General features: G+C 39.6%; 1 non-coding gene and 1 pseudogene across 1 annotated transcript; one reads left to right on the top strand and one right to left on the bottom strand.

Annotated features, from left to right (window-relative positions):
- The first annotated feature begins 795 nt into the window (after positions 1–795).
- LOC136307304 (small nucleolar RNA U13) lies at positions 796–899 on the top strand. The gene has a single exon (XR_010725958.1). It is a non-coding gene; the product is annotated as a small nucleolar RNA U13 (small nucleolar RNA).
- A 22,573-nt stretch (positions 900–23,472) lies between these two features.
- LOC136307232 (small nucleolar RNA SNORA44) lies at positions 23,473–23,587 on the bottom strand (annotated as a pseudogene).
- Between the last annotated feature and the right edge of the window lie 215 nt (positions 23,588–23,802).

Here is a 23,802-nt window from a genome sequence, read left to right as displayed (position 1 = left end):
GTGAAGCTGTTATTTTATTATTTTATCTCTGACTCAATGTAAATGATTTCTTGCTGATATTCACCTACATACTTTTCAAATATTTAATATATGCAAGTGTGATTTTTAAAGTTCAGTGATTTAATATATATTGGCATAGCTTGAATATTTAATGACACCTAGACCAAATGTCTTCCATAAAAACAGAGAGAGTGAATTGTGTAATTCCATTAAAATCTTATTCTTCCAATTCTAATATTTAAGTATTGTCATCAAAAAAGTTAACTATAAATAGAAATGCTGCTTCTTTTATATTCTCATTTGAAGTAAAAAGTGTGAAAGTCCAAGCTAGATTCAATAATTGGCTGTCATACACTATTAAAATACTTCTTTGAAGAAATCCTACTTTTTTCTCTACTGTTCTCTATTTGCATCACAAAATATTTGAAATGAACAGATCAAAGTGGTATGATCATCTTTATTGCTTTTCTCTCATTTCTGAGACTTATTCTAATATTTCTTGGAGTAAGGGCCAACATTTTTGTAATTTGAAACACAAAACCTAATTTGAACAGAGATTGATAGCATCTGTGAGTTGGCCAGGAGACTGAAGATAAACTTAAATGGAGAGAATCAGAGCTACAATATCTATAAATGCTGTAAAACTTGTCATATTGTCTTTATGCATCTGAAAGCAGAAATTTTCTGAGTGAAGAAAGTATTATGTCTACAGAATGAAAAAGGAGAGAAAGTTAATGTCATGAAATTGATGAAGTAATTAAATATACACCTGCAATAAAAAATTGAAGTCCAAGCTTCTTTTCTTGGTTCATAAATGTGATGGTTGGGTGTTCATGCTTTCGTGTGACATGTGCCTCCCTCAAATTTTGTTATGACATTGGCACATTACATGTCTGATGTGAAAAAAAAATGGATGTCCACCCTCGTGGATTGCTGGCTGGAATACAGCAGTTACCAGATCAGTTTTCAGAATAACAGACCTTCTCACAACTTTCATGAAAGTATATCCTTAAAACAATTCTATTTTATTACTGGTTGTTGTTATTCTCTTATCCCCTAATTTATAAATTAAACTTTACCATAATGAGGATTCTAATATCACAATTTTTTTATGACCAGCTATCTAGACCTTTCTACAATTTGATTTCCGGCCTTGTTCAAACGACTAAGCAGTTTTGCAGCCTGAATTCTGGACTGATGCAATGAACTGCACTGCTTGAACTGTTCCTTTAACCATAAAACTTGTTTCTCCAGTTAAATTTGTTGACTTCGAGGGGAACTTAGACATTGGTGTATGCTTTGTAACCATATTGTTGACTATGCCTGGCCAACTTCACCACTAACCATGTCTTGTAACACTCCCTGACCATTCTATGATTCCAACCTTGGCCATATCTCATGACTCTACCTGCTGACCATGAGTCAGCAAATACTGAAGATGCTCCATAGCCCTGACCAATCTTTACCCTTCTTGCACATAATTGCAGTTTCGCTATTCACCCCAACTTTGGGAGACCATAATAGTGATAGCCAGTATGTGGAATCTGGTTAACAATATAAATTGCAGAAGCAATCTAGCTCCCATGCTTTTCTGGACTGCTTTACCCAGTTCCAGCTTCTGTTTCTTTTCAAGCTGCCTAACTTAGCTCCAGTTCCCATGTCTTTCTAGGGCAGCCACAACTTTTTGGGCTGCCTGAATCAGCACAGCAACTGACATCACCTCACTAATGTAATGTTGGCCCCTTGCCATTATTGTCTCTAAGCACTATATCTGGCACACCAGCACTGCTAGGGGAGGGTTACAGGACAGCATTGCATGAGGAGAGGACTGCAGGACTGCAGGAATATAGAGTAAAGACTAAAGGAATGAAGCCCTGCAGCATATCTCATCTTTCTCTGGCTCCTTGTGCTTTCTTCACCATGGGAATCTCACCACCTGAACCATCCCTTGCATGGCAGGTGGGCTCTGACACCAACACATCCTCTTAAAGGTCAGCCCTCTCAGATCTGCTCTTATCCCTCCCTCACCTAAATGTACTTTTGGTCTTTATTGAAGGTTATGTCTGCTTAGTTTGCAAATCATGTATGAATAAAAACTCTTTCACTTCCCAAAAAGGTGTTTTGGAATTTCTGTTGAAAACATGTGTGTATAGGGGAAAAACATAGTATATATGAGATCCAACTATCGATGATATTAGGCATCCACTGGGGGGGGTGTCTTGGAACTTATCCCTTATGGATAAGAAATTACTATACTGTGACTCATTTGTCTTAAGGGTTCCTCAATAGAGCCTAACGTACAAGGCAAAATAAATAAAATCTTATTGTTTCAGATATAAAAACATTTAGTGAACAAAATAAAACAAACAAAATAATAAATAACCCTCCCAAAGAACAAAACAACCAAACACACCACCAGGAGGATTATATTCAGGGTAGAATATTTGTCATATTTAGTGTCAACATTTATTTTCTATTCATCTTTTGTTAAAGTTCTTTCAAGTTTGTCTGGTATTTCGGTAAATTTATCATTTTTCTGAAAAAACATACTGTAGCAGAATACCCCTGATGCTCATCCTATCACCTTTGTAACAAGTATCATCTTACAGGGAAAAGATCAGATTTCTACTGTGAGCTCTGCTACTGTGCCAAGTATATTATATTCATTTTTTTAAATTTAATCTCTCTAACAACCCTGTGAAGTTGGTGTTGTTAACTTCTTGTTAACTTTATTTTATGGTTGAACCAACTGAAACTTAATGGCATTTAGGTAATTTGTGCAGAGAGAGATCATAAATGGCTGACCTGGGCACGAAGCCAAGTCTACAAGTCTATTGGCTTTTACAGTGTGTGTGCTTAACTCCAATATTATATGCCTCCTGGGCAAGAGTACTTTCCATTCCAGTCCTCTGTGATTCTAGGACAACTGTGAGAATAACTAGACACTGAATAATTTTCTTCTCTTGACTCAAACTTTGTTTTCATGTCTTGGGATCATTTTTTAACCAATTATGAATGTTTTGATTGATGAAAGTAATTCATAGTTTTGATTTTTTTGAAAATTTGTATTTTTGGTAGACACATCTTGAAGATGATGACTCTTTGCATGACTAAATATTTGTACACTAAAGAAGTAATAATTATCTTCAGAAATCTGAGCTGATATGTTTGGAAATATCCATATATATCATGAATGATTTTGTTTACACCATGGTATTACTATTATTTAGACATAATTCTACTTTAATTATTTTTGTGTGTGACAGAGATAGAGACAGAGACAGAGAGAGGCACAGATAGGGACAGACAGATAAGAAGGGAGATAGATGAGAAGCATCAATTCTTTGTTGCAGCACCTTAGTTGTTCATTGATTGCTTTCTCATATAGTTACAACAGAGCGAGTGACCTCTTACTTAAGCCAGCAACCTTGGGCTCAAGCTTGTGAGCCTTACTCGAACCAGAAGAGCCTGAGGGTCAAGCGGCTGCTTTGGGGTTTCGAACCTGGGTCCTCTGCATCCCAGTTTGATGCTCTATCCATTGCGCACCTCCTGGTTCAGCTCTACTTTAATTCTTTGAAGATAAATTCTTAGAAATCTTAAAATATTTGAAACAAATAATATTTTGTAGAGATAAGGTCTATTAGAAATATTTTATAGTTAGACAGAGTTTTGAAAAAGTAATATTATACAATTCTGTTCTTCACCAGAGCCTGTGATTCTAACTATTACATATAGTGCCCTGTGTTTATAGGTGAAAATACTGTAATAAAGGCCATATATGATAAACCATCAGCTAATATCAAACTAGATGGTGAAAAATTTAGGTTTTCCCTCTAAAATTAAGAACAAGACAAGGCTGACCATTCTCTCCACTCTTATTCAACATAATTCTGGAAGTTTTAGCCAGAACAATCAGGCAAGAAAAAGAAATAAAATACATCTATAAAGGGAAAGAAAAAGTAAAGATATCACTTTTTTCAGATGACATAATCTTATATATAGAAAACTCCAAAGACTTCAATGAAAAACTATTAGAAACAATAAACTAATACAGTCAAGTTGTAAGATTAAAAAATCAATATACAAAAGTCTATTGCTTTTCTATATGCCAACAATTGAACTTCAGAAAATGAACTCAAAATAAGAATTCCTTTTACAAGTGCAGCAACAAAAAATTAAACTACCTAAGAATAAACTTAAAGGATGTGAAGGACCTGTATACTTAAAACTATAAAACATTATTGAAAGAAATTGAAATAGACACAATGAAATGGAAAAATATTTCATGTTAAAAGATTAGAAGAATAAATATATGTAAAATGGCAATATTACCCAAAGTAATATACAAATTTAATGTAATCCCCATCAAAATCTCAATATCACTTTTTAAAGAAATAGTACAAATTATCACCAGATTTGTATGGAACCATAAACATCCTGAATAGCCAAAGCAATCCTGAGAAAAAAGAATGAAGCTGGAGTTATCACACTACCTGAATTAAAATGATACTACAGAGCTATGATTTTTTTTATTAATTCACAGTGGACATTTCTTGTTGTGTTGGCTGTTTTTATATTTTTAATGACAACCCAAAGGAAAAAAGGTCAGTTCCGTTGACTAAGTAGTCAGATATTTGTTTTAAAAATTCAGTGGCATATTGGTAGAAAATTTCCATTATAGGCAATAACATCTGTATTCACATTTTACAAAGTTTACATTTCATCTTGGTTTGTGTTGTATTGTGATCATGTGGGGTGCTTATTTATGTTAGTTGAATTAATTAAATATAAATTTAAAGTTTCCCTGAAAGAAAGGGTTTATTGAGCCAAAGGCTATCCAGAAAAAGACACGTCTCAGGGCATTCAGTATAGCCACCAGCATCGGGCTAGGCTGAGGAAACATGTGCATCTTCCTGGAAGAGGCTCAGAGAAGTAAATATCAATCAGCCTGGAGAAAAGAACATGAATTATCTTAGAAGAATTTACATTGGCTATAGGTAAAAGAGATCAAGCTATAGATAAATGGGTCAGGAAAAGATGAAACAGGGCCAGTTCTGGGGTAGGCACATAGTGCATAAGGAAGTAGTATTTGTTGCTTCCTGATTTGCTGTGGGAAACAGTCCAGAAAGTTCAGTAGTATGCAGGGTGCTGGGACACCTGGTAGCTGGCTCTTCTTGTGTATAGCTGCCTGAATGTTGACTCAAAGTTTCAACATACATTCAGAAATGTGAGTAGGATTTTATTGGTTTCTGCCCACATCTGTTAAGTGATTAACTTCTCTTGTCTCTTTCTCCCATTTTCCAGACTGCTATAATTTAATTTGGTACATGCCAGAATTTTTCTCTTGTCAACAGCATTAGCCAGTGGAAAATAATAATTCTCTGGATGCCTTATCATATTATTTCCAATTATCCAGACTCCCACAAGGGAGCTATGCCTAGCCGTGTTACAGATGAGGAATTCTGCACTTTGCAGAATTTCCCAGAACAAATAAATAGTAGAACTGAACTGGACTTTGATGCAGCTCCAAGACAGACTTATTCTCCTCCAACACAGTGTCCCTTCATAGGGATGGTCAGCCTCACCCTGGGAGCTGATAGAAATCTTCTAAGAGCAGCAAGATGATTTTTGAACTATTGCTAATAATCCAGCAATTTACACTTTCCCAGTGTTAACCAGTGAAGAAGTGCAGGCTACAATAAAGAATAGAAAGCATTTATTTAAAGCCAGAGGACTGCAGTCAGAGAGACACAAGTTCAGGTAGCCACCCAAACAGTGCCCTGGTGAGAGCAAAGAAAAGCAAGATGTATAAAGGCAAAACTCACAAAATCTAATTCTTTTATACAAATGAAGGATCCTGGTTGGGTTAAAGGGATGGATCAGTTTCAATATGCAAGTAAGAGAGGCAAAAGCTACAAGGAAGGAAATAAGGTTCTTCCATGTCCATGTAGCAGTTGTTCCAGGATAGCCACGGCTCTGTCTTGGGCTGAGTTAGGAACAGTTTTAGCAACTTAATAGCAGCTCTGAGACTCAAGGCACAAGATGTGCAGAGACTCCAGTTCTTAATAGCCTCTTGACTCTGTGGTAAGGGCCTCTTTAAACAATATTTATTCCCTTTTATTTTCTTCACTATCATCAAATTGCAGACTCTACATGGCTGCAGTCAAAGCTCTCAGGAGGCTGTGACCTGCGGCTGCTTGCTCTTTGATACTGACTTTGATACTGACTGTGCCCACAAGCCACCTGCAAGCCAGCTGCTACAGTGAGTGAGGGGCACAGTGTGTCTGTGAGGATCCACCTTCTTATGTGAGGCAGGTTGAGCCCCAGCCTCTGTTAATCAGTGGACATTGTGGGAATGTTCTTCCCCCAGGGGCTGAGCCACTTCTTAGCTTGGCTGCAGTTCAGATGCCAACATTGCACCTGCAGCAGGAGCAGAATCACAGGCTCCGCAAACCCCTAAAGCTGAACAAAGCCAGGGTTATGGAGAACAGGTGTAGGACCTATAAAAGATGCTTTCGTTCTTTTAATTCTGTAGAACATTAGGGTTGGCTACAGCACTGCATGAGAAGTGCCACTATGGGGCAAAGAGGCTGGTGGATTGTAGGGACTGTGCGGCTCTCTGAGGGCCTCAGCCGATGTGTTTGGCTAAATTCTTACTGAATTCCTCTCTGCCTTCTCCTTCTGCTTTAACTGCTGAAGGCAGAAGAAAAGCAGTGGGTAGCCTTCCTTTTTCAGGAGCTCCGAGGCACAGGTGACACCTGTGGGAGACTGCGAGTTGACAAAACTCTTCACAGTTTAAGATTTAAGCCAAAAGGAAAAACTCTTCCCCAAAAATCTCTGATTGTTTGATTAAGTTGCTAAAGGCTATGCCTTTTTCCACACCTTCGTGTTAGCTGTGTTTCCACTCGTCCCATCCCCCATGTCCCTTGAAGAGACTGGAGGCAGTTTTCTTTTACCCTTTGTTTTGTGAAGTTCAGATGTTATTCATGGTAGGGGTTTTCTACACTTGGGAGAATTCTTGGTTTTCTTTGGAAATATGACTTTGTATCTGAGCTCTCTTTGATTTGCAAATGACTTTGCTTTACACTATATAAATAAAGCTTTTGGGAGTGCAGGCACTTTTGGTAGATTATCAGCCACCATATCTTGATCCTGTCTTTTTTCTTTCGGTGTTTATTTTCTAATTCTCTACTCTTCCCCCTGAGACCTGAAAAATTACAAGTTGCACTGCGTTGCAACAAATGTGGGGCTCAGGTACAGGGGGGGGGACCAAAGCTGAGTAAGGTAGGTGAGAGGACTCTCTGAGGTATGTGCATAAGTAAAAGAGGTTTTCAAAGAGATTACAGACAAGAGTAATAAATTATGGGGCAGTTAGGGTCAAAAGATAGGGGCCTTTTTGCAAGAATACTTATTCAACTAGAAAGCTTTTTGTGATATGTTTAAGATGCATGCCCCTTGGTAGGTAAAATTCTGAAAAGGTGGCAGTGTAAGCTGACTATGGCAGGAGGAATGAAAGTGGTGGTCTCTCTGGCAGCTGGTGCCATACACTGTGGCTGGGCAGCCGGGGAACATGGGGCAATGTGGCTGCTCCTGGTTCTTTCCCACTGCTTAGTTTGCCATTCAGCTATAATTGAGGTAAGGAAGAAGTTTAAATATAGTGAACCTGAACCACTAGTTATAGCAACCATGGAATTTGAGAATGGTTAAGAAGGAGACTCAGATACTATTTAAGTTATAGCTTTTCCTGTTATTGTCTGATTTTCTTTAGTGTTTTAGCTACAATCCTCTGACCTAAAATTTTTGTTTCTTTCCTATTCTTTGCCTGGAAATTAGGCAGGGGACCCCTGGTGGATCTGACTACAAAATTTTCCATGCAGCTGCCAAGACTATATATTTCTCGGGGAGAGTTTGCTAGTTCCATCCTCCAGTACCTCTGTCAAAAAATGCCCTGATTGAGATCAGGCAGGCATCTTTCTGGTCTGGTTGTGCTCTGAAATCCCAGGTTTCTCTCTGATCTGTCTGATTCTAGTTTCTGTTCCATTTTTGTCTGATGTTGTCCAAAATGTGTCTGTTTTTAAGGCCTGAATTAAGTTCTTGCATGCAAAAACTGGAAATGCTGGCTTTAATACTGAACTAAAAAATAAAATAAAATAGTTTCATTTTTACATTTTTGCTTTAAAATTGGAACATGTAAGGATCATTCATTTAAATTTAAATAGAATGGAATTTGGATTCTAAAGACTTGCTAGTTTAGTTTGTGTTTTGTGAACTGTGCTCTGTGCTTGTCTTAGAAGTTGGGAGCCAAATAGCAACTCATATATTAGGATCAATCAGATTTATGTGTTATACTTGTGTCTCTGTACTGTAAATTGTCTTGTCTGTGTGCAGAACTGTACTCAGGTCTGTGAAACAAAAGAATTAAACAAAAATATGTTAGGCCACATCCTGCAAAAGGGGCACTGAGGAAACTGGGAATTTGGCTCCTCTGATGCCCTGAAATAGAACCAGTAACACAAGAGTGTAAATTCAGAAGACTCTTAGATATAGGAGCTGATATATCTGTTACTGCTGAGCAACACTGGTTTTATTCCTGGTCCACTCATGAAGCAGTCAGTAAAGCTCTAAGTTTTTTATAATAGGAAGATAAAGAAGGTCATACTGGACATTTTCAGCCTTATGTGCTCTCTAGATTGCCTGTTAATCTGGGATAAAAATATTTTGAAAGGTATGGAAGCATTACTTGTCAGTCCTAATAATTCAGTCAGTGACAATGCTCCTGCATATGTAGGAAAAACATTTACTTCATTTGTCAGACTTTTGGACTTGACCTAAGGAAAGGTATTCCTTTTAATCTTCAAGGTCAAGACATTATAGAGTATGCCCATCAAATGCTTAAAGGTCAATGAGAAAAAATTAAAAGGGGGAGTCATACCCTGGAACTCCTGAAAATCTTTTTTGTTATGTTCCTTTGACTTTAAAAATTTTTGAATACTGATGAACAGGGCCATCCAGTGGCTGAGAGATTCTGGAATCCAATAAGGAAAGCTTCTCTGAAGTGCAATGGAAGGACCCTTTCATAGGTATGAGGCAAGGGCCAGACCCTGTTCTCTTGTGGGGCCGAGGATATGTGTGTTTTTCCTAGGTCTGCTAAAGCTCCTCAGTGGTTTCCTGAATGTTTGGTAAGACACCATGATTAAGGAGAAGAGACCCCCACAGAAGCAATTATATAAGCTTATTTTACTTCTAAAATTTTTTTGAACATTTCCTCCTCAGGATTTACTGAAGCTAAGAGGCATTTATATCAGCCAAGCAATGGCCTAAGTCTCTCATGTTGTACCGGGATATATTTGGTCCTGAGTGGCAAAATTCAATCAAATTACTAACTTGGGAACAAGGGTATGTTCCAATTTTATCATCAAGAGGTCCTCTTTGAATGTCAGTGAAGAACAAGGAAGGTGAAGCCTCATCATGGATTGGCATCAGCCCCTAGAAAGCAACCCAGTTCCACAGATCTAGAATGCCCATTAAACTTAAGGCAAGGGCTTAATGCACTAGAAGCAGTGGTCATGGGACTTGGAAACCAGCTACAGAGAGTGAGGATGTAACAACAGTTCCAGTGCTATGTAGACTTTTCCTGAGTGTGACTCTTATTCCTTGTGACAGTTCTCAATGGAACTGAAATGGGATTGGGTTGCAAATGCAGGGAATGTGGAATGGTGATGGCATCAGCATGGATTTGGTGAACATATTAAAGACATTCAAAACAGCAAAGACTCTATTATAGATACTGCTGTATTGGCTAAGAATTTGCTTAATGTTCAAAAAGGCTTTAATCCCTTCAAAGTATTAAGAGATTTGTTTTGATACCTGTTAGCACTGGCTATATTAATTTTGTGTTTATTCTGTATTTTTCCAGTCAGCCTCCCAATCAGAATCTGGGAAATCAGATGAGTATAAATCACAGCACACAAATTGATGTTAAAAAATAAAAAAGGGCTAAGTGGGAGACTGTGAGTTGACAAAAGGTCTCGCAGTTTAAGACTTAAGCCAAAAAGACTTAAGCTATTCCGCACAAATCTCTGATTGTTTGATTAAGTTGCTAAAGGCTATGCCTTTCTCCACATCTTCATGTTAGCTGTGTTTCCACTCATCCCATCCCCCATGTCCCTTGAAGAGGCTGGAGGCAGTGTTCATTTTACCCTTTGTTTTGTGAAGTTCAGATGTTATTCATGGTGGAGGTTTTCTGCACTTGGGAGAATTCTGTTTTCCTCGGAAATGTGACTTTGTATCTGAGCTCTCTTTGATTTGCAAATGACTTTGCTTTACACTCTAAAAATAAAGCTTTTGGGGGTGCAGGCACTTTTGGTAGACCATCAGCCACCATAAGACCTCTTGATCCCATCCCGTTTATTTCTGTGTTTATTTTCTATTCCTCCACCATTCCCATCTGAGACCTACAGAATCATGAGTTGCACTGGTTAGCAACAGACACTAATCCCTACAGTAAGCAATAGGCAATAGGCAGGTGGCAAGTGGTTTTAAGGAGGCTCACAGAGCAGGAGGTAAAGGTCATGGAGGGCAGCTAAGTGGGTATTCAAAACAGCAGGCAGTGATGGGAGTCTTCTTTGTCCTCTGATTTCTGTGTCTAATTGTTATTTTTTTCTTTTTCCTCAGTGAAGGTACTAATTGAGTGAATACCTGGGCAGTTGAGAAGAAAAATCAGTAAGGATTTCAATAAAAGGAAAAGTAATCTAGAGTAAAAAAATATCTCTTTAACTGGTGTGTGTGTGTGTGTGTGTGTCTGTGAATGCTTTGCCCTCTGTAGAGCAGTGTGATAAAAGAAGGATGCTCACCATGCTTGGAATACAGCCCACTGGACGCATGTCTTGGCTCTGCGATAGCTTACTATGGTTGATGTACAATTCAGCACCAGCCTGAGGGATTTGAGTCTCTCTGTATAAAATAAAGAATAATTTGGCTAATATGATCTCTAGCACCCTTACAATTTTAAAATTCCACGATCAATCGTATCTTTAAAAGTCACATTGCAAGATGGCAGCTGGGAGCTAACATCATCAGTCTGGACATGGTAATGTGGTGTGACTTAAAAAGCCTTGACATCATCTGCTTTTCAACGTATAAAGTTTAATATACATGTACACACACACACATGTACACACATACACAGAGTCATTTTCAGCTGCCTGAAACTCTATAATTAAAGTCAATTATGAATCCCCATTCTGACAACTTCTGACTGTGATCCCTGACAGACTCTATTTTCTCTCTCTCTTTTTTATCATAATAGAAATAAATATTGCTTACTTTGTAACTGTGCAATGGGATATAAGTGAAAAACTTATATAATGTTATTTCTTGCCTGAAAAATAAGATGAACACATGGATGTCATCACCTGATCACAAAATCATTGGACTTTGAGAGGAAACAGTGTGATAGGTAATTATGCCATTTCCCCAACTGCCATTGCTATGTAAAATTTTAACTCCTCACTGACAGCAGTTTCAATAACTGCTTTGCAAGCTGTTTTTTACACTTCTTGTTTCCTAACTATTTTTATTTCCTATTTATTGTTTGCTAACTATTTTTCAGCTTCTGTACCCCCACTCCCTGTTTCCTGCAAACTGCCTTATTTTAGCTTCTGTACCCCTGCCTCCTCCTTGTGGATACCCCCTGCTTTTTGCTTGTGGACCAGATGGTCTTCATAATTTATGACAATTAACCTGTTTACTCAGGACCCTACAAAGAATCTATAAAAACCCCAGACTCTGTAAGCTTGGGGTCCAGATCTTTGGGTGTTAACCTGTCTGGTACTGCTAGTATAATAAACTGGTTCTATCTGCCATTCCAAATGATGCTTGGTCTTTCCATCAGGTGAGATATTCTGCAAAACCGTGAAGAGCTAGAAGTTATGGTTTTAATTTGTTTTTCACACACCTGCGTTGGCTAGGTCACGGGACACGGGCTCCTCTGTGCTAACCTTCTTTAATTCCTTCTTTGTGGCTTTGTCACCACCTTGAAAATCCTGTTGCTACTAGGAAGGTCCATGGCAATGGTCCGATAATCTGAGACTTTCCAAAGGTTCTTTCTTCCACACTGAACTTTCAACACTGTTGATATTTATTGATGCTGATCTGGGATATCATTGATGGCACTTTCTAAGTTCTTCTAGCTGGGTTAATAATCAAATTAATGTGAGTCAGCTTAACAGGAGAAAATGTCAAAAATTTGTTATGGATGTACATGCGTGGGGAGCCATGAAACTATGAGACCCAAGACCCTTTGGGCAGTTGAGGCTAATATGGCATTCTGGACTGAAGAGCGGGAGGCAGGGGTCTGGGATTTCAAAGGGAAAACAAGCATTTCTTGGTAGATGACAAAGAGCAAACCTGTGATAAATGAATTCTTGCTGGGCCACCAGAAACCATGGGACACAGAGGGAATGCAACAGGCAGCTCTGCTAGATCCCCCCGTCCGCCACACTTCACTCACATGTGATAAGGTGAGTGTTTGAAGTTCTCTTTTTGAAGGAGGTTTTTAAATTTGCATTTTTTTAGGCAGATAAAGGGGAGAAGGTCAAAGGTTCTTTCTGAGTCTTGTTTCTTAACCAACTAAAAATCAATATCCAAAAAATTATATTTTGGCATGAGAAAACTGGCGTCTGCCTCAACAGTGTGCACAGCTAGAAAAGATAGAAGTGTCTCCTTCATGTCTTCAGAATTAATTTTCTTAGCTGAATGTCTCTCTGTGTAATCTTGGGCGAGCTACATAATCGGACTCTGCTTTCTCTTAGGTAACCTGGAGATAATATGTACTCTGTATGATTCCTACGGGTATTAAATAGAGGAACAATTCACAGAGCTTACCTAGCACAGTGCCTATCTCACAGGTGTGAGTTTTATATGGTCAGTGCATTGCATACTCTGCCTCCTGGTGAATGAAGTGTGAATACACAGCAGAGTGTAACAATATCTTCCAAAATATCAGAATCCTTCCTGTTGTCCAGGATCCAGGGCATAGGAAAATGAATACAGTAGTATTTTTTTTCCTATTTTCTTCTTTTGAGGAAGAAGGTATTGGTGTAGTTTAACTAAAATAATTGCATTTGTAATGCCTTCATGATGTCATTCTGTCTAAATAAACTCCAGCATCTTATTAAAAAAAACCACAAGTGTCCACATTGACCAGATCACCACATTTGGAATAGGGAAAACCACTTTTCTCTTAACTGGTTGTGCCCTGGACAGGGCCAGGAGCAGCGGGGCAGGGGGGGCAGGGGCAGGGGGCAAGGGCAGGGGCAGGGGTAGAGGCAGGGGGGCAGGGACAGGGGCAGGGGGCAGGGGAAGGGGCAGGGGTAGAGGCAGGGAGGCAGGGACAGGGGCAGGGGGAGAGGCTGGGGGGCAGGGACAGGAGCAGGGGGGCAGGGGAAGGGGCAGGGGTAGAGGCAGGGAGGCAGGGACAGGGGCAGGGGGCAGGGGCAGGGGCAGGGGTAGAGGCTGGGGGGCAGGGACAGGAGCAGGGGGGCAGGGGCAGGGGCAGGGGGGCAGGGGCAGGGGCAGGGGTAGAGGCGGGGGGGCAGGGACAGGGGCAGGGGGCAGGGGCAGGGGCAAGGGTAGAGGCGGGGTGGCAGGGACAGGGGTAGGGGGAGAGGCTGGGGGGGCAGGGGCAGGGGTAGAGGCGGGGGGCAGGGACAAGGGCAGGGGGGCAGGGGCAGGCAGGCAGAGGAAGAGGCTGGGGGGGCGGCAGGGACAGGGACAGGGGTAGAGGCGGGGGGGCAGGGACAGGGGCAGGGGTAGAGACAGGGGGGCAGGAACAGGGGCATGGGTAGAGGCAGGGGCAGGGCAGGCAGGGACAGTGCCACAGCGCTCAGAAATATTTTCTGTACACAGCATCTCAAAGACTTAACAGTCTTCAGTAAACCTCCAGAGTCCTAGAGAGTAGGGCAGTGACTCATTAATTCACTGTGATGATTTGTCCTAATTATTCTAATTACTGCCTGTCTCTTCAAACCAGCTGGTGCCTGGTAGCTGAGGGTAAGTCACCGCCATGGTCATGGGTGGTGCTTGCTGCAGAATGCCAGGCTCCAGGCCTGAGGGTCACTGACATGGCGTTAGGAGGACCTCACCTCTGCTGCCACCCTTGCCACTGCCCTGTGGTGTGGGTCTGTGTCTCTGGGGTACTGCTGTGCACCCGCTCTTTCCCACTGTGACTGTCCTAACTGCTCCCGATAAATTCAGCTTCCCCATGTCCCCAGCCACTACTTTGCTGGCTCAATCCCATCTGTTTTGTGTTCTTGGTGCTTCTTACCCAGCCCTTTCTGAAAGCCTCTTAAACTTGGTCTGGACTTTTCACATCTTGTTGGGCAGATAAAATATATTATGCTCACTTTGTTAAAGATGGCACTGCCCACATAGAAGCTGTCGCCCAGGTGATATTAATGTGTGTGTGTGTGGAGGAGGGGGCTGTGGGCAGGCAGAATCCTTGGTTTTGGGATTAAGCCTTTCCCACCCTTTTTGATGTGGGATGGTACAATCCCATCATGCCTCAGGTAAGTGACTTTGTACTAGAGACTTCCCTATTTTGTATATTGGATTAAAGGTTTTGATTTCTACACTTTAAAATGGGGGCAGAATGGGAACTTGCTCTCTTGGTTCCTGAGATTATCATTAGAGGAGAGAGCAGAGAAAGGTCACGTAGAGGAGGCCAGGGGAAGCAGCCAAGATGGCAGAGTGCTGAGGGAGAAGCCAGTTTGTACAGAGTTTGTGCAGGGAGAAGGAAGGAGATGGGGAACTGAGGTGAATAAGTCTAGTGAGCTAGAAACCTTTGATTCTAGGAAACTCGGATAAGTCAGTAGCTTTGTGAACACTGAATGAGTGGGTTTTGAAGCCCAGTGTGTGTTTTTACTTGCCTGCCAGGTGCAAGCTAGGATTAAAGATGATGGCCCACCAGTTTTTGGCTCCATTGTTTCTTTACCGACTGTCCAAATCCAATGCGAACCTGCATGGGCCAGGCGGCTGTGGTGGTGGCCGTGGCTACTGGCTTTACACACTTCTTGATAATAAAAGAAACAAAACAATCATAAACCCTTTTACTACTTACTGTACACTACCGAGTGCCATGCTGGGTGTTGTTTGCTCGACCTACACTGCCTCAAAGGGCCTTAATGAGGGAGCAACCCCAGGGATTGAATCCCAGGTTGCTGACCCCCCCCTCCAAATCCTGGGTCCTTTGCAGGTCACTCTCTCCCTCTCACACTAATTGTTATGCTCCTATGCAGACCTCCAATTAGAAACCTTCTCTGAGTCTCACATCTCTAACTGTTCCTGCTGTGATCGCTCACATGTGTCCTGGCTGACAGCCCCACAGCCATGGGTGCTGACTCTGCAGGTTCATGTGGAGTTCCAAGGCCAGGCTTTGTCAGGCCATGCATGCTTCAGCAAGCAGGACTCAACTTGGAGAGCCTGGGCCTGAGCCTTCTGGGTGTGCTCTGTCGGCTCATGCTGCCTGAATCTTTTTGGCTCTGGCTGTATGGGGAATTTTCACAATTTCACAGAGGTCACTTATTTATACCTTATTGCTGTGGGCAAAGGTAGACTTCATAAAAATACCAGACCATGGCTCGTCTCTTACAGAATGAGCTCATCCTCACTAGAATCTTTGACCTTGGGCCATGTTTGGAATCAGAAGTCCTTAAGTTCAAGGTCCTAGTGACAGCAAATCAACGAGCTGAAATAAAAATGCTGGCTATTTAAGGGATTTGACTGCATAAGAGCCAGTGTAGCTTTCTGTTAAACTAACCTCTCTATGAGTCATCCCACCCCTGACTTTGTTTTCTTGACCAACTTCCATTCCTATTCACATCTTAGCTTAACTGTCATTTTTTCCAAGAGGCACACTTGCCTTTCTCTCTTGTTTCATAAGGATAGTTGAATTATCTCATACTAAGATTTCTTTTCCTAATGCTTGCTTCTTCAAGTAAGCTGGGCACTTTGTGAGGCCAGAGCTATTACCTCTGCTGTTCCCTGATGTTTCCAGTGCTGAGAGAGGGCTGCTTTCAGGCAGACCTCTGCCCAGAAGCTCCACACAACCAGGAATTGTGTGCACAGATGAGCCCATCACCTCTATGTGGCCATGTCCTCTTGAGGGGTGCTGGCCTAAGTGGAGGTCACCTGCATGGCCTGTAAAGAGGGATAGGCTGACCAAGGCTGACAGACTACAAGAAGTGCTGGAAAGGCTGAGGGGGATATAGGAAAAGAGGCTGCAGTTAGGCTTGCTCTCTCATTTTCAGCTTATTGTAATGTAGCTGTAATCACTTTGCATAACTATTGATGTAAGTATGTGGCACAAAGCCCCTTTTCGTGTGCGCAGCCTGTATAAGGCTACTGGTACTTTCCCCATGGGCAACTGTCCCCTGTTTATTCACCCACAACCCTCCACAAGAAGCAGGTTTTCTATGACTGTTCACTCACCCATCACTTTGAGAATCCAACAAACAGGAATGGCCCAATAATTTTCGACCCCACGGTTCTTCCATGGTCTGCCTGAATGCAGTGTGGAAATGCCTGGCCTTGGCCACCAGAACAGAGGTGCTTCAGGAAGAACAGTGATGAATAAGGTGAAGCAGCCTGTGCTATACAGGTCAGGTGTCTGTCCAGCCAGCATATGGTAATTTCCTGCAGTTCTACTAAATCTGAAATTATTATCCCCTCTCTTCTCATTATGTTCAAAGTTCCACTTTGTGTTTCTTTTTCCCTTTCACCCTCCTCTTTTTTCTTTTCTCCTCTCCTCTTCTTTACTGTCTTCTTCCTTCCCCCTTTTCTCTTTTTATTTTTATTCTGTCAGGTATCTCTAAGAGCCCCATGTGAGAACTAGGTCATACGTGCCGCGGTTGGAGCCGCACTGCTGAGACAGCCTCTGAGCCAGCTAAGGCTCAGGAAGCTTCAGTAATGCACTCAAGGTCAGAGAGCCAACAAAAGAAGGAACAAAGATGTGAATCAGGACACAGATTTTCTACTCTCTCCTCTAATTTAGTAACTAAACCTCAGGTCTGCCAGAAAGCCAGGAAAAAGTTCAAGGAACAAGTACTTTTTACACAGATGTAAGCAGGAATTCTCTGAGATTTTAGAATATTGTGAATAATTATTGAAAATCAACACTTATTATGATGAAGTGTGCTTAAAACCAGAACAAAATGCAGGTATAAGGTAATTAAGAGAACCATTGTAATCAAGGGGTTGATTGATTATTGTAAGTAGCTGCTGTACCTGCTATCTGCAATTTTGCCAGACTCATCATCAAAATTAGTTTAGGTAAAACAAACAAACAAATGAATAGCTAAACATGTCTTTTGTTTTAATAATCTCTAAAATAAAAGAGATCTATTATCCGATTTTGAACTGGATTAACAAGCTGATTTGATATAATCAATATTTAAGTATACATATATTTGAGAATATGCACAAAAGAGAAAAATGTCATTATTTTTAAATCAAATTATTTTAACTTTAAAATATAAACATCGCATTACTTTTTAGATTTAAACTGATCACAGGTAACCCAAATCTTGCCCTTTCTTTCTTCCTGAATTTGTCTTTTCAGTAACCAAAAAGAACAGCCCAATAACGGTATAGCTCCATATGGCAGAGAAGTTGCTATAGCTAATGAGAACCTGTGAGAAAGGAAAGAGCTTTGGCTGAATTGTTGTTGAAACTAATTTATTTCATTGCTAGCACTAATTGTAAATTTCAGCTTAATGGAATTAATCATTTAAAATGGTGTTTTCTTTTCATCTGCAAAATCAATTTGGTTTTAAAGAATTTGTTTGTATTTAAAATGTAAAGAAAACCAAAGGCGTTGTTTAGCTCTGTTTAAAAGCAGGAATGAGACAGGGGAGTGAGCTGGGGGCAGGAACATATCAATAAAGCAAAATCTGAGCAGATTAGTAAAGTGCAGTCAGTCAGTGATGTCTACCTGGAGGAAGTAAACATGGCAAAATAAACACCTTTACAGAAAGTCTCTTAAAGACTTAATTCATTCAAAGCCAAGCTGAAAGCAGTGATTCTTAATCCTGGATATACATTATAACCTGGGACATTTTAAACAAATACCAGTATCAAGAAGGCCTTACCCAAGTTCAATTAAATCAAATTGCTGAGAGATAGCATTATAGAAGAAATATCAATACAATGCCCCCGTTAAAAAAAATCATATGGGCTTTGAACAAAAAAGAAAAACAATTTACATATTCCTTGAGGTGCCTAAAGTGATGTGTTAGGAACTATGGGTTTAAAGACAACTAGTTTCTCTTAAACAGGTCAGTCCCTACCAGATTAGGGACATAAATATATTTATGTGTCCGAGACATCAGTTGTCAGTTGTGGTGTACATGCTGTATACCATAGACATTAAGAAGATGAAATTTCTTTGGACTAGGAGAATAAAGGAAATTTCCTGAGAATCAACAGGAATGAAACTGAATTTATAAACCAATGTGCCACAAACTGTATCAGTCTTAAACACATGTAAACATTTATTATAATTTTTTAAAAGACTTTATTAATTTCAGAGAAAACAGAGAGAGAGAGAGAAAGACAGAGAGAGAGAAAGGGAGGAAGGAGGATCAGGAAGCATCAACTTGTAGTAGTTGCTTCTTGTATGTGCCTTGACTGGGCAAGCCCAGGACCTTGAACCAGCGACCTCAGCATTCCAGGCCAACACTCTATCCACTGTGTCACTATAGGTAAGGCTTATTACATTCTTTAAGAGTTGAAATATACCTTGATGACTTGGCTGTTCCAGGATGACTTTCTTTGCTCTTGGCTTGGGTTCTCTTGCTGATGACTACACATATTTTTGTTGAACAACCTATTTAAAAAGTAAAGATACTCAGAAATTTTTGTGACAAGTGTGACCAAAGTCATTTTACAAATGCTACTATGAGATCTGAACAGTTTCTTCAGCAGTCTTGACTACAGGATAATTAAGAAAATATTTGTAAAGAAAACAGTGTTCTACATGCACATTTTATTTATTTATTTTTGCACAGACAGTGAAGCTAGCTTAGAGTGTTTAAATTATGCTACCTGAGGTAATGTCAAATCAATTTAAGACTTGAATCCCAGTTTCCTGGCTTTGAGTCTAGTGCTCTTTTTTTTTTCCTTTGCCAAATACAGATGGTCTGTGAGAAAGGGCTTTGTGTACTATCTGATCCATATAAGAACTTAAATTTAATTAAGCTCAAATGAAAGAAGTTATTGCCAAAACAGAAGAGTTAAGAGGACTATTATCTCTTAAGAACTCTCTAATCCTTAGTTGATTATAAATCATTATTTCAAAAAATCTTTGCCTCTACTTTATTTGCATAAGGAATTTAAACATTTCACACATGAAGAAATTGTCTCAGTGAGATGAACTTATCAGTGCAGCATAACACAGCATGTGGCATAGCTTGCCTAGAAGTCCAAATCTCTGATTTTGCTAACTTATGCCCCTCTACACTATGATGTCAAAATGGGATAAATTCTATTTTCTTTTAACTAGAAAGGAGAAATGAATAACTAGGTAAGGAGTCAGTTTGGATATTTAGGAACTATACATTTGTGCAGTTGAATTTTTTCTGATTGATAAATGAGACAATGCTCTTCATTAAATTAAATGAAAGCTTTTTTCCAGAAATTACATAAAATAAATTTCAATGTAATGCCTGTTTTATATGGTTAAGATTCAAGAGGGAGTTTCATAAAGTCAACTTATTTATGGAGCAGAAGACAGTCCAACCACTAGGCCAAGGCTTGGTGAGACAAGCAAAGTGCCTACAGCATAATCTACATGAAGGTGAAGTACAAGATCAGTAACTCTTGAAGACAGAGGGTCTTCTTAAATGTTGTGTCCTAGGTACCTTGCTAACCTCACCATCCCCCCCGCCCTTCTGACAAGAATTAATCCCAGAGTTTCTCAAGACATTTGTGTGCAAAGAGAGACCTACTGGAAGGCAGGGACTGCTGTATATCTTCACTTACCACTGTCAGAAATACTCACCCAAAACTTCCATTTACCCATCTGCACCTGAGTCCAACCTTCCCACTCCCTATCCCTTTGTTCCCCCTGTGTTTTATGTTTCTATTTTGATGACATTACATCTGTTGTAGTTCCTTCTGAGTTCTCCACTTTAGCTGCTTCCATGCCCAGACTTCATGTGTAGCCTAAAAACACTCTTTCTAACTCTGTGGAGGAAATGATGAGAATGGTGTCTCACAGAGCCTGTGGGTGACATGCAAAACCTTGGTGCAGATCTGATGAAAGCAGAACCCACCAACATTAGAAACAGGAGGAGCACAGAAGTCTTAAAGGACAACAGGAGAGGTCAAAGATGTCAAGAGATATGCTGTAGACAACAACACAGCAGACATGCAGCAATGTGGACAGACACCTAAGAGCAAAGAACTCTCTCACTGCCTATAGGAGATGGTTGGTTAGCTAGGGACCTGCAGTACCCTGTAGCTGTGGCTTAATGGGGACACATGAATTATCCGGCATCCCATACAGGTTGGCTGGGATCAAAGCTAATATCATGGTACAACAAATGGCTTTAAACATGCAGGGGTCTGAATAAACCCTGCCTTGGTAAGGCATTGATGGGATCCAATTTTAGAAGCCTAAACCAGCTTTATACATAGCATTTCCAAAATAAAAATTAAAAAAATACAGAATCCCTATTTAATGTTATTAACAATGAATAGTATTTTACTCTAAATATGTTCCAAATATTGCACGAGGCATAATTACACACACACACACACACACACAAATTCTATCTGAAATTCAAATCTAAATGGACATGTGGTATTTTTACACTATTTTGTTTGTTTATTTTTACTAAATGTATTAAGGCGGCATTGGTTACTAAAACTATATAGGTTTCGAATGTACAGTCCTATGATATGTCATCTTCACATTGCCTATTATTATTTGTTAAATCTGCAACAGTATTTATACAAGACGTTGGGAATCACCTTCTTTAATAATTTTAAGATTGAATATTTCTTTTTAAAAGCTTGATGGTGGTAAGTAGAGAGAAAAAGCCTTGCTCACATGAACAATATTTTAACTCTATTCCTTTCTCTGCAAAACAAACATAATAATGATAAACACACCTCTTACGGTTGTAGGTTAATACATATGATATAATATATGAACTGCTGGGCACTGGGCCAGGCATATCATAACCACTCAATAACTTTCAAACACCATTAAAATAAAGATTTCATGAAGACATGCATGGATAGTGGACAAATAAATAAATGCTATTGATCAAGTAACATGTTGAGAACCTCAATAACATTCTAAAACATTTCATCCCTTTCTGTGTGGGAGACAGTAAATACAAAGTGGCAATAACAAATCCCATGACAGTGGTGTGGGGATGGCATATTTTCTATTTCAGGTGAAGTGGTCAAGTCTGTGAGTGGCGCTTGCACTGTGACAAATGGTAGGACAACACGTGGACGTGGCTGGCGAGAGTCAGTAGTTAGGAAACAAGGAAATCACTGTCAGTAGTTAGGAAACAAGGAAAACTCGTGCGCTTTGCTATTGTTACTGTTCCTGTTGAGTCAGAGCTTAGGGAACTCAGAAGCTGTCTGTATGGGAATTAAAAACATGAAGCTCTTTCAGTAAAACATTATAATTTCTAAAATAGATTTTTTTTAAACTTTTGTTTGTTTGTTTGTTTGTTTGTTTTGTGTGTGTGTGCCCATGTCTACTATGTGGAATTACACTGGTAAAATCTTCCTAGAAAACATAACTCAGATTTTGACAGAAACCTTTTTTTTCCATTATAAATATTCAAGTAATCTGCTGCAAACATCAGAAGTTGTTGAAATCTTTGAGGTTATGGTAAAATATTTCTTCCTGTAAGATATAGTTATGTTTTCTGAATTTATACTGAAAAATGACAGTATAAGTGACAGTTTCATAAAATGTATTTCATATCATTTAACTTTTTAATTTTCTTTTATGATCCAATAAATTTTTTTATTTTAGTAGCTGTGTTGAATTTAAGTACATTAGGATTAATATTAAAATACTAAGTAGCTGAATTAAGGTTATTTAAAAAAACAATATATTTCTGATTGTGCAGATACTCAGATGAAATGCTCCAGCTCATTAACTGATTTTTCTTTTTATTTGATGTCCATAGTAATCAGACTTATATTGTTCCATTGTTGTACAGAGAGGTTGCTCCCTAGAAAATCTTTTCTTGGTGCATTAAATTAGGGGCCCATAATTGTTTTTACTATAGCTTTATCCCATGATAATCAGGGAAAAAAATTAAGTCTAATCTCCAGACAATAACAAGTATCTCCCAGATTTTCAATTTCCATTGGTTAGGTTAGGTAGAATATATAAACATGAAGGATAAAACACCTCTGAAACGAGCCATGAACAATTTACATGACCTGAACTGTGGTGAAATTTCACAAGTTGAGAAGGTCCTGGTCAAAAGAAAAATTCAGGCTATTTGTCAAACTAATACATAGTCTGAGTTAAGACATTGTATATTTGCAAGTGTGCATATGAACCCTGTAGGGAGTCCTCTGTCTTCACTAGATAATGTAGAAGGGATGCTTGTGATGTGTCTTATGGATCTCCCCAGCCTTGGAAAATTAGGAAGAGCCTACAGGACACAGCTCAGTTAGAATGGGAGCCCTGAGGTCAATATAAAAATTATGTAGAAGACCAGAGGTAGGGAGGGTGTGGGAGAAATAATATATCAAGACATAATCATGTGGACAGTCACATTTGAAATAGAGAGATGTTAACTGAGTCAGGAAACCTGAAGCCAGTGGAATAAACAAATTTCTTGATGACAGAACACAGAAAGAGGGCATAATTCAAGTGTACTCAGGGACCAAGTGTTTCATGATGATGCTACTGAATGAAATAAAGAAGATACAGGAAGAGAAGGGGCTATGGGAAAGATGTTGACTTCAGTTTTTCTTCTTTTTAATACATTGATTATGAGTCACGTATGGGGCATACTGCTAATAAATCCTAGTAAAGTAATATATGATATGAGTTTTGACTTTGATGATTACGAATAATCAGATTGCCCGAGGTCATTTAAACAATAGAAGTCAATGAAACCATCTGGAGAGTAAAGGCATTGGATGCCTGATATAATACACAGCATGTGGACAAGAGACTTATCTGTTGTCTGAAATGATTCCTCTGAGGTTTGGCATTTACAGCAGCCTGAGGATCACACAGAATGACCGGGAAGGGTAAGATCAGTGCTCTACTGGAGTTAATAGCTAATGTCTCAGGAGTTTTGGAAGCTGGCAGTTAGACACTGTTATTAATAAACATTAAGTTGTCTATGTTTAAAATTAAGTTTATAATATTAGAAACAAAGATAAACAAGTTTAAAATTTACTTTCTTTTTAAAGATTTTTTTTAATGATAGGAAAGGTGAGCTGCAGGTGTTCTGCTGACCTGAGCTGTCAAAACCTCTCCAGCTTGCTCTTGCCTGCAGTTGGAGATCCCATGACTACACCCTATGGAAACGTGGTAAAGTTCACTGTCATAATAGTATTTTCTACAGTGCATTGCTCTGTACTCTGGAAGCTGTTGGCTTCTATGGTGTCCAGTGGTATGCTGCTTCCCGACTCTTTGCAATTCCACTTACAGTGATGTCACATTCGATATTGCAATTATACCACAGAAGTTAGCAAAGACAGCAAGTCTTCAAATATATTGTTCTGTTAAGTGTTATTTCTTCAGAATGT

Source organism: Saccopteryx bilineata, chromosome 5 (assembly GCF_036850765.1).
Source record: "Saccopteryx bilineata isolate mSacBil1 chromosome 5, mSacBil1_pri_phased_curated, whole genome shotgun sequence".
Lineage (NCBI taxonomy): Eukaryota > Metazoa > Chordata > Mammalia > Chiroptera > Emballonuridae > Saccopteryx > Saccopteryx bilineata.
Note: the sequence above shows the minus strand (reverse complement) of the source record. Positions and strands in the feature narration are given on the sequence as shown.